Raw genomic sequence first — 10,939 nt, 5'->3', positions numbered from 1 at the left:
TCCACCATTTAGTAGAAGTAAAGGAGTTAAAAGTGGAGGATCAATTCCTGCCGGTAGATGGCGCTGGTTGAGCTCATGGTGGGCATGGCCCTTCGCCTGCCCATGGATACGGTGGAGGAAAGCCTGGAATTTATGAGCAAACTATGTGTCCATGATCTTGGGTTCGAAGCTGGAATTTTGTTCCAAGGTGCTTGGAAATTTATTCCAATTTTTGCAGCTTGTCTTGAGTCTGCACAGGATTTGGTTAAATTATGCTGATTGCCTTAGCTAACATAGTAGATGTTTGCATGCTAAAGCAACTCTTCACAAATTTCGTTGTACCTGATTTTCTCAGAAAAGTTTTGTCTGTTTGTTTATTACTTTTTTCCCCAGCTCTATTGAGGGATGAGTAACAAATAAAAATTATATAAATGTATACTTAGCTTGGAAAACATGATTTTTTAAAGGCGTACAATGTGATGATGTAATATAAGTATACATTGTGAAATGATGACCACAGTCATGTTAATTAACACATTCATCTCCTTACATAGTTATCTTGTGTGTGTGTGTGTGTGTGTGTGTACATTTAAAATCTACTCTCTTAGCAACTTTCAAGTATACAGTATAATATTATTAACTATAATCACCATGCTGTACATGAGGTTTCCAGAACTTATTCATCTTATAGCTCGAAGTTCGTATCTTTTGACCTACATCTTCCCATTTCTCACAAACCCCAGTCCCTGGCAAACACCATTGTGCTTTCTGTAGTTTGTTGATACATATATATGAGAGTAAAAGATACAATTTTAATTTTCTCTTTGTAAACTTAAAAATGTCCATTTTGGGGCTTCCCTGGTGGCGCAGTGGTTGAGAGTCCGCTTGCTGACGCAGGGGACACAGGTTGTGCCCTGGTCCGGGAAGATCCCACATGCCGCGGAGCGGGTAGGCCCATGAGCCATGGCCGCTGAGCCTGCGCGTCTGGAGCCTGTGCTCCGCAACGGGAGAGGCCACAACAGTGAGAGGCCTGCGTACCGCAAAAAAAAAAAAAAAAAAAGTCCATTTTGTTTTTCAAATATTTTATATGTGTGTGCCTTACTTTGATATATTAAGAAATCTACAGTTAGGTTGAAAATTTATACATACAGGTATATAACAGATATTCTTCAATGAAAACTTTAAAATTCAAAAAATTTTAAAGTAATAAATGTAATATCTATATACAAGCACACGGACATCCATTTGTACAGCTGGAACTCACCAAATACGATGGTCTGACTGATATTCTTAAGTGTAATAAAAACAAATTATTTTAAAACATTCTAAAGATTCTTAAAAATAATGCTTAATTTTATTCATTTTATGGTGAACAAATAACATTTAGCCAATAAATTATAAACTCATATAAATCACGTTTTACCTGAGGTTGATGCAAAGGCAGTGCATTTTTCAGTTTGTAGAATTTCGATACTCTTTGGGCCAAAAAGGAGAATAGGAATTAGGTTGTGTGAATAGACTTTCATGAGAAAAGAAATCTTTCTTTTTTTTTTTTTTACATTTTATCTGGAGAGTTTTCAAAACAGATTTCCCCCCTTGTTTTGCACTACAGTTTGTAGTATTTGTACTACAAACTATAAGACAATAGTAGAGACAACCAATTCTTTGGTACTCACTTATTTCATTTAAAAAATGGTGCTACAACATGTCCTCTGGACTGTTTCCAGTTTCAAGGTTATACTAAGAGTTTGACAAACATAAATTTGTATACCTTCATCAAAATTACAAATTTGGAAGAATAAGTCTAGGAGACTATTTCAAAACAGGCACATTAAAATAACTGTGTTATTCATTTGATTTATACGAAGATCTAGAACATGTAACCTGGTTCTAATCCCAAGTGTTACTAAACATTTGCACACAATTATAACAAGTAGCCATCTTAATAGTTATGCCAGGTTCAATAATGTTTAGTATTGTTTTCTGTTCACCAAAGATTTTGCTAAGTATGTACAGCATGGAGAGAAAGGCATGTGCTTTGGTGAATAAGATTCTATTTTAGGAGACTAGGTAATAGAAAAAAAAAACATTTATTGACCAAATGGATGAATATATTAATATTATTTTCTGTTTCTAAATGTCACTGATTTGGGGAATTATTTCTTTTTTATTAGCTGACTATGTATTAGCATAATTTTGTTTTCTAGCAAGTTTGCCTTCATCACTCAAAATGCTATGCATAAAGTTCCTGAATTCATTTTCTCTTGCACTGTTTGATATATTATTTTGTTTCTTGGACTGTTTCTAACAACTAAAAAATGAAAGCAACCAATCACATAAAGACAACCTTCATCAGAATGTCACACTTACAGACTCTGCTGAATGATGATACTGGGAAAGCAAACCAGGATTGCTCATGAATGCAAAACTGTCATTACTTTCAGTCCTAATACTTTCTACTCTTAAGTTATTTCCTTATCTAATGTTAACATTGGTGTTTGCGTAATTCTTTTCATCATATATACCAATACATAACCCTGCCATGTTGGTGTGTGATTGTATTCATAACTTATATGGAACCATATTAAGTGTATTATGAACTCAGTGGTCTAATAGTATCCCTACAACATTCAACATGGTTGCATTTTCCCTACTTACAGGAGATTAACATAGTGTTGTCTGCAGAAATACTGGAATGAATGAGCAGTCTGGAAAAAGTGTAATTTAGGAAAAATATAAAGGTGCCAATCTCCATGTGCTTCAAACAATAGTAAGAAATTTAGAAGATTAAAACTTGAAAGAACAAAGTGTAATTTTTTTTGTAATAGTATAAATATAACATTTGAAGATACGGAGGTGATTAAATATGTGTAGAAACAATCTTCGTTTGGCTCTACTTCCTTTGCCTATGTATGTTTCCTGTTTTCTAGCTACTCAACTTCTCACTATAATCAAGATTTAGTAATTTATGATTTGGGTCGTAAGTAATTCAAAATTATAAGTTTGTTCTCTTACAATTTTACAAACATACTCATTGTAATTAATGAACTTATCTAAACCACATTGAGACAATACTAGCTTCCTTTAAATATCTGATATTTTAAGTAAATTTTGATAGAAATTACTATAAACTGTTATCTGAAAGAGTTTTGACTTGGAATATCTCCAAATTTGTTTATATTAGCTATTCAAACAGACATAAAATATAAATACATTCAATTTACCTCTTTTTTCCAAATTTTGTTTATCTACCAACTAGATTATGAAAAGGTACATTTATTTCAATCTTTGTTTAAAGCGTTTTCATTGGGGATTTAGTGTTATCTCATGACTTTTGAACGGGAGCAGAATTTGCCACCTCCAACTATACTTCTTTGGCATTCGGATTGTCTTGAGCTGGTTCTATTTAAGAAATAGCAGACACAGGAGAAGCTCTGAAATCAAAGTAGAAGTTATTCTTTTACAAGAGACATTTACATTTATAACGGTCATCACTGTTTGGAAGGGTGTCTCCCTCTCTGTACCAGGGAGAGGAGGATAACTAAATCTGTAGAAACTCTTATCAATGGAGAAGATATGAACTTAAATCTGCATAACAGCCTTACCCTTCTTTACTGTGAGTTTCCTCCCTTCACTGGCCTTTACTGTCCCCACATCTCCAACATCTCTTGTCTTCAGTTGGAGATGGTGTTCAAGGTGATGACTTATGTCATTTTGAAGAGTTACTCAGTTTTTCTGGGTATCTCTCATGTATACGGGAGGTATACATGTTATTAAACTTATGTTTGTTTTCCCCCAGTTACTCTGTCTTTTATTACAGGGGGCTCTCTGTGAAGAACCTAGAATGGTAGAAGGAAAATTATCCTCCCGCCCCCCACTACACTTTCAGTAGCCAGTTTATTAGTGTTACCAGAAGCGTTAGCACTTCATCTTATATTTTGAGGAGAGCAAAAGGAGTGTAATGAAAAGAGGTGTTGAAGAAAAACAATAGTAGCAATAAAATAGAATCTAGAGTGAGAAGATCTGGATTGTTGGCAGACCAACCACTTGCTAATGCTATGTTTTTTTCTCATTAAACCAGAAGTTTTTTTATCAGTAAAATGTGAACAGTTATAAGATCTTCCCTGACTATACATATATATCAAATATATAATATGTTATGTCTACTCTATTGACTAAGATTTTCAAAGGTAATATGTCTCAGGGGTAAATATTTCTGAAGTGATTTTAAAATACTATCTTGGTGCTTTTTATTTCATTTATGTGTATTTCATTATACAGTCTCTGAACATATTCATGTCTTATTAAATTTCAAATAAGATCTTCATCTCTAATACCATTTTACAAGAAAGGATGTAAAATTTCTATTCAATTAATTATGTCAACTTAATCTCAATAAGCCTTTATTCAGCTCAAGGAGCCAAACTGTGTCTAAAGTCTTTTTCTTACAAATGAGCACATTTACTATTTCCTCCATTTCCCCCTGCTGTTTCTTTTCAATAAAGTTAAATGTCCCCAGTCAATCACATTTAAATAATTTCCTCCTAAAGTAGTCAGTATCAATCAATTATGATAAATTAAGACTGACAAGGGATAAACCAAGGATTGATGTATGGGAAAATTGAAACAGAAGAAGTCTTAAATGGGAAGGAAGTAGTTACAAGGAGCAGAAAGTAACCCTTTATAATTAAAAAACCCCACAATATTTCATTATAAAAGATCATTTCAATTATATGTATGCATGTGTATGTGTATGTATTTGCACACATGCAAATACAGTTATTTTTCAATCTTCAAAATACTTCCAGCCTGCTACACTGGTATAACTTTAAAGTCAATAGGATATAAGTTTTGCTTCTTTCCGTTTCCTCTAAAATATATCCACTTATTGCAATTACTTGCATCTGTTCTTTCATAGATGAAAAAATTAATCATTCTGTCTAAGAAAGAAATGGAAAATTTTATTTGAGCCAAACTAGGATTAAAACCCAGGAACAGCCTTTCAGAAAGCTCTGAGAATTGTTCCAATTGTTAGAAGTCAAAGCAGAGACATATAAGTTTATGAGACAGGGGGCTGTACATTAAATGACATATAATTGATATTTTAGTTTACACAATCCAGATAAAGCCTACAAAGTGAGTAGTGGGTCATGGGTCATCATGGCCCCCTTACAAGATTAAGAAGGAATGTTGTCTTTTAAGGAATTGTCTTGTTGGTGCTAGGAGAATGTTTCTCTTTATGGTTGAGCAGGTATTTCTACCCATGGGGAGGTTTGGTCAATGCACAACGCAGATACACAATGCACAGTAAAGGCAGGAGAGGAGGTCAAAGGGTAGAGAAAATTTTTTATGTTTAATTTTTTTTTGTCTTGCCCGAAATTAAGAATTTTATTTCACACTTTTGTCCTCTTCTTACATACTTAACAAATAACCTTAGACTTGGACTAATTTCTTGTCTTTTTTCTCATGGTTTCTTCTCGATGAGAAATCAGTCTTCAAAACATATTACACATTTATGCAAAAGATCTTAATTTCAACACCAAATATATTTTACAGTCAAATAAACACTATTATCTTTTCTTTCTTCAATATGAGAAAACATTCACCAAATGAGTAGGTCAAAATTAGTTGCATATATAATGTGTTTTCAGAAATTCATTTTACAAATTATGTTACTTCCTTGTACAAATAAGTGAGAAATTTAGTTGAATGATAGAAAAGTCAAATATAATTATAACTGATGGATTTTATACTATGAGTAGTGATAAAGCATGGATGTTAGTATGGAGGAGTGGTTTCTAAAAGTATAATTGGTCTTTGTCTTAAATTTGGTCCAACAATCATATAAGTTCATTAGAGATACTAAATAGGTACTGACAACATGACACCTGCAAACAGGTAATCTGCATAACATGATAATGATACCAAACCTTATTGCTAAGGAAATGAAGTAAATGTCTGAAGTTTTTTTTGTTTTGTTTTGTTTTTTGCCGTACGCGGGCCTCTCCCGTTGCAGAGCACAGGCTCCGGAAGCGCAGGCTCAGCGGCCATGGCTCACGGGCCCAGCCGCTCCACGGCATGTGGGATCTTCCCGGACCGGGGCACGAACCCGTTTCCCCTGCATTGGCAGGCGGACTCTCAACCACTGCGCCACCAGGGAAGCCCTGAAGTTTTTTAAAGAAACAATTTTGTAAGTATAGTATAGATTAGCTGTGATTTAGCAACGGGCTAAGAAAGACTGAAAGGTTTTAGTATACACTGCTAAATATGTCATCAATGTACTGTGAGTACACAAATATGATTTCTATTCCTTTTAGTACTAGCTGAAATGTTTTTTAATAATGGCAATAGTTTATATGTTAATGTTTATATTTTCAAAAGACTGAATTTTAGGTGTATTTTCTGAAATAATCTTCCTTAAAATGCTGTTAGAAATCATTAACACCCTTTTAAAAATGAGTGAACTACATCTCAGTAAGCTTATGTCTTCCTCTTGATCTCACTGCTAATAATCTTTTCCAAAAAATTGCAAGATTTTGCCAATTTACGTTGACAAAAATCTGGAAAACAATAGGAATAGAGTCTAAAGGTCCTGAAACAGAATGGAAGGAACATACTATTGTTTCGGAACAACTTTATGGATAGGGATTCACTAATCAGAGTCTGGGGTTATTGTGTTAACTTGAATGACTTTAGAGTGATTGATTGAAACTTGGGCCCAAACAGTAACAAAATAAGTGAAGTTGAAATGTCAGAACTTCCTTGATATATCCTAGAGAAACGTATTCCCTGGTCCAGGCCCCTTTCTGTGCAAGGGGCTCTTCTACTTGGCTGCATGACAAAGTAGATGAGATTGGTGCTTAAAGTGTCTATGGCAAATAGGGATGTTTGTGGAGACTTTGGCAGGTCCCTGTTGAAGAATCACAGTAAAACATTTAGGATTTTAGAGCAATTACTCTTTGAGACCCAGGTTTCAATAGAGACTGAATGCTTGAGGGTGTGCCAAGAAGTTACCATGTGACCTAAGCACATAAGATTTAGTAACTTTGGCCTCATGGAAAATTTACCAGTTGACTGAAGCAATATCCTGGGAAATGAAAAGTGTTTTCAACAAATGATGCTGAGACAATTAGATAACCATGAAGAAAAAAAATTAATTTAGACCTGTATTCCACACCATAAGGAATGTCAATTCAAAATGGATCAAAAAGATAAAAACATAAAACTTTTAGAAGAAAAATTGAGATATTCCTGACTCTGGATTAAGAGTTTTTAGATACAACACCGAAAGCACAATGCATAAAGGAAAAAATAATAATAAATTAGACTTGATCAAAATTAGAAACTTGGTTCTTTCAAAGGACGCCAATAAGGACCTGAAAAACAAGCCACACACTGGGAAGAACTATTTCTAAAGTCTTCATTTAGTCGGATTGGGCTGGTATAACAGAATACCATAGAGTGGGTGGTTTATAATTAAAAGAAATTTATTTCTTACTGTTCTGAAGTCCAAGTCCAAGGTCAAGGCATGGGCAGGCACATTTAGTATACAGTGAGGGCCTACTTCCTGGTTCATAGGTGGCTTTCTCTTCACTATGTCTTCACTTGTTGGAAAGGGCAAAAAGGCTCTCTGAGGTCTCTTTTATAAGGACACGAATTTCATTCATGAAGCTCCATCCTCATAACCTAAACACCCTTCAAATGCCCCACTTCCAAATACCATCAAATTGGGCACTAGCATTTAGCATATGAATTTGAGGGATTGGCATAAATATTTAGCCTATAGCATAGGTATCCTAGGTTCCTGGGGTGATTCTGTCTATAAAGGATGGCAGCAAAATGTCACAAGGAATAGAATGTTGGCAACTTCTTCCACAATCATGACAAAGGATGCTTAAGAAACACAACTCAAATTATTTTTTGAAATAGCCACAACTTCCCAAATAACTTCCAAGTTCATACGCAAAGGAAATCACTTTTTTTGCATTTATTCTTATAGGATCTGTATGCAATCTGAATCTGAAATAAATATCAATAAATGTTCATACTTTTATGGACTTATTAAAAACTCAAAATAATGATTGCTTCATAAAATTATGCACAATAAATAAGGCTTTGTCAGACAGAATCTGGAATTAACTTGACATGATGTAACTAAAATGATTAAGTGAATACTGATTGTTATCTCAATATAAGATCAAAAATTAGCACAGATACAAGTTTTTTTATAGTACAGCTTTACATTATCACGACATTCTCACATATATGATTTATCCACTACATAGTATGAGAAAGATGAAATATAATAATGGTTAAAGTGAGACCATTCTAACTAAAAATATTTTAAGGTAGTTTTTTTTCTCGGTAAACTAACCTCAAAGATTTCAGATATTTCCATTGTGGCTATTTGCTCCAATTGACAAAAAAAGCATTGCTATTTCTTATGAACTTTTCCACCTCTTCAAGGTGAAAAACTTAGTGGACATTGGACTCATTTCAGGCTCAGTGTCTGTTTTAGAAGTGAGACAATTTAACAATCACTCCTGACTGGCTTCTTTGTGACAGACTCAGAGTGAAATCAATGCTGAATGACCAGAGAACTTAAAGCCAAGCTGGCGGCAGCAATCTAGTGGGCCGAGATGAGGACAGCATGTGTTCTTTCAGACCTTCCTTGCCAGCTGTGTGGAAGCATACTTCCTGTGGTTTGCTGTTATCCCCAAAGCCTTTTAAAAGTGTGACTATAGGACTACAATGAGTTGAAACCTTCTATTTGAACTGATGTCTTGGAAACTTGTCTATACCAAATTTGGGTCATATTTTTTCCAACTTTCAAAAGGAGCAAATTAGCCAAAGATATTTTATTTATACTATATTGTTAATGCTTAAGGAGGTTTGGATTCTCTATACTGGCCATATTTAAGCATTGTTCTCCATATGACTAGTGAATCACTTTTATCATAGAAGGTAAAATATGTTGGGACTATTGACAGAATCTCATTTCTTGATCCACTTAATTGAAATTTGAAAATATCTCCTTTATGATTCATACCCAAAAGAGGTTTATAACAGCAAAATGAAAAGAAGGAAGCAGAACTGCTACGTTGATGAATTGCTATTCTTTATAGCTTCATTTGCCTAATAGAGTATAGAAATATGCCCTAATGTACATATGATATTTCTGGAGTACACATAGTATACATTTTTTAACTCATTATAAGAAAAAGACTGACGCTGAATTATAGAAAGCAGGTAATTTGAATAATACATATTTTGTGGGAACCATCCCAATATGTTTATAAATAACTGTATACAGCTATCATTAATAAATGCACACCTTTGCATATCTTTCAATGGAAAAATGAAACAAGTTAGGAAATAAATGCAAGCATGATTTGCCTTAAGGAAACTTGACAAAAGAGGAAAATCTTTTAGAATACATATATTGATTACAATAATTTTCATAATCAAGTAATGTTTCTAGAGATAGACTTAGCATTTGAATCATGTAATTTATTTTTATGGGAATGATACTGAGGTAAAGTTTTAGATCTACATCATTGCCGAAGACAAAAAAAACACAACCTACAATTAAATAACACTATAGTTACCCATAAAGCAAATTCATTACTTTCTGTTTTGGGAAATCTGAATTATACTATTGTATTTATTGTAACAGAATCATAGTTAAAGATGAGAATGACACAAAATCCTTCTTAAAAACAGTTGGTTGTTAAGTTTTAATTTTTAAAATATTGGAACCACCAGTCTCTTAGAGTTCTACCTAAGGAATAACTTGATGACAATTAACAGAATTTGAATTTTCTTTGCAACTTCTCTTTCCCCATGAAACCAACTTAAGTGGTTCTGTGTGGTTTCACCGAATTAGAGTAAAAAAGATAGGGTGTAGGGAGATAAGAAGAGAGCAGCAGCATTACCCCTCTTTAGGATATTCTGACACTGACTAAGAGGAAATGCCTATTTCCTTCATGCTTCCACCAAGTACAGGCAACGTTCAGCTAACTCACCTCACAAAGGCCATAAGAGTTGATACTGTTTCCTGGTGGAAATCATGAGAGATAATATACTTTTTAAGAACAATTCAGGAAAAAAACATGGTCATGTTGTAAAGTGAAAAGTTTTCAACAATCTTGTTTACTATACTATGATCCCAGTACATCAGACACACTGACCTCACCCTTAAAAATAATTGTGTGAAGAGTTATAAGAAAATAGTTTGTATATATTAATGATATATCATATATATTCATTGAGTAGCATTTGAATTAGCATTTTATACATATATTTTTATATATGTATGTGTGTATTTGTTGAAAAATAAAATTCAGCTGAGTAAATTTGAAGATCTAATAAGTTTACTAAACAATTCATGAATTGGGCAGCATCTTATCTAGCAAATAGAAAGGAGCTACAAAGAACTACAGGAAAAGAAATGGTTTTAAAGGCAGAGAGGGGCTGGGACAAGGAAATCATAAATGAAAAAAGGATTATTTCAGGCAAGGTCACCTTCCTTTGGGTGACAAAAGTGTCAGGTGAATTATTTCACTGGTGGTGACCAGGAAATTCCAGACTGACTGCTTAAGAGTACATTCTTGGGGAAGGTTGAAACTGCAATTAGGTGAGGTATTAAGTCTTTGTTTTGTGATGTGGGTTTAGCACAAGTGACTCCATTTTGGCTTGTTGTTTCCTTTTTTAACAATCCCCTGGTTTTTATCAAACTCGAAGCTTAGCTGAGAGATGTGGTCAAAATTTAAGGCATTAGTGCCTCTCTCAGCTACCACTTGAAGATTTTTTAAAATATCTTTCATGTGGTACCCATAGGTCAAGACATTTTTGCTTAATCTCTGTGGCATTCACAGGTTATGGTTCCTGGTTCACAATCCTTAAATTGGTCATTCTCTTTGCTTCTTTTCTGACATTGCAGTCTTAGGGAGATCATTTG

The sequence above is a fragment of the Leucopleurus acutus genome (genome assembly GCF_964270905.1).
Source record: "Leucopleurus acutus genome assembly, chromosome: 3".
NCBI classification, from domain to species: domain Eukaryota; kingdom Metazoa; phylum Chordata; class Mammalia; order Artiodactyla; family Delphinidae; genus Leucopleurus; species Leucopleurus acutus.
This window is presented reverse-complemented; position numbering follows the sequence as displayed.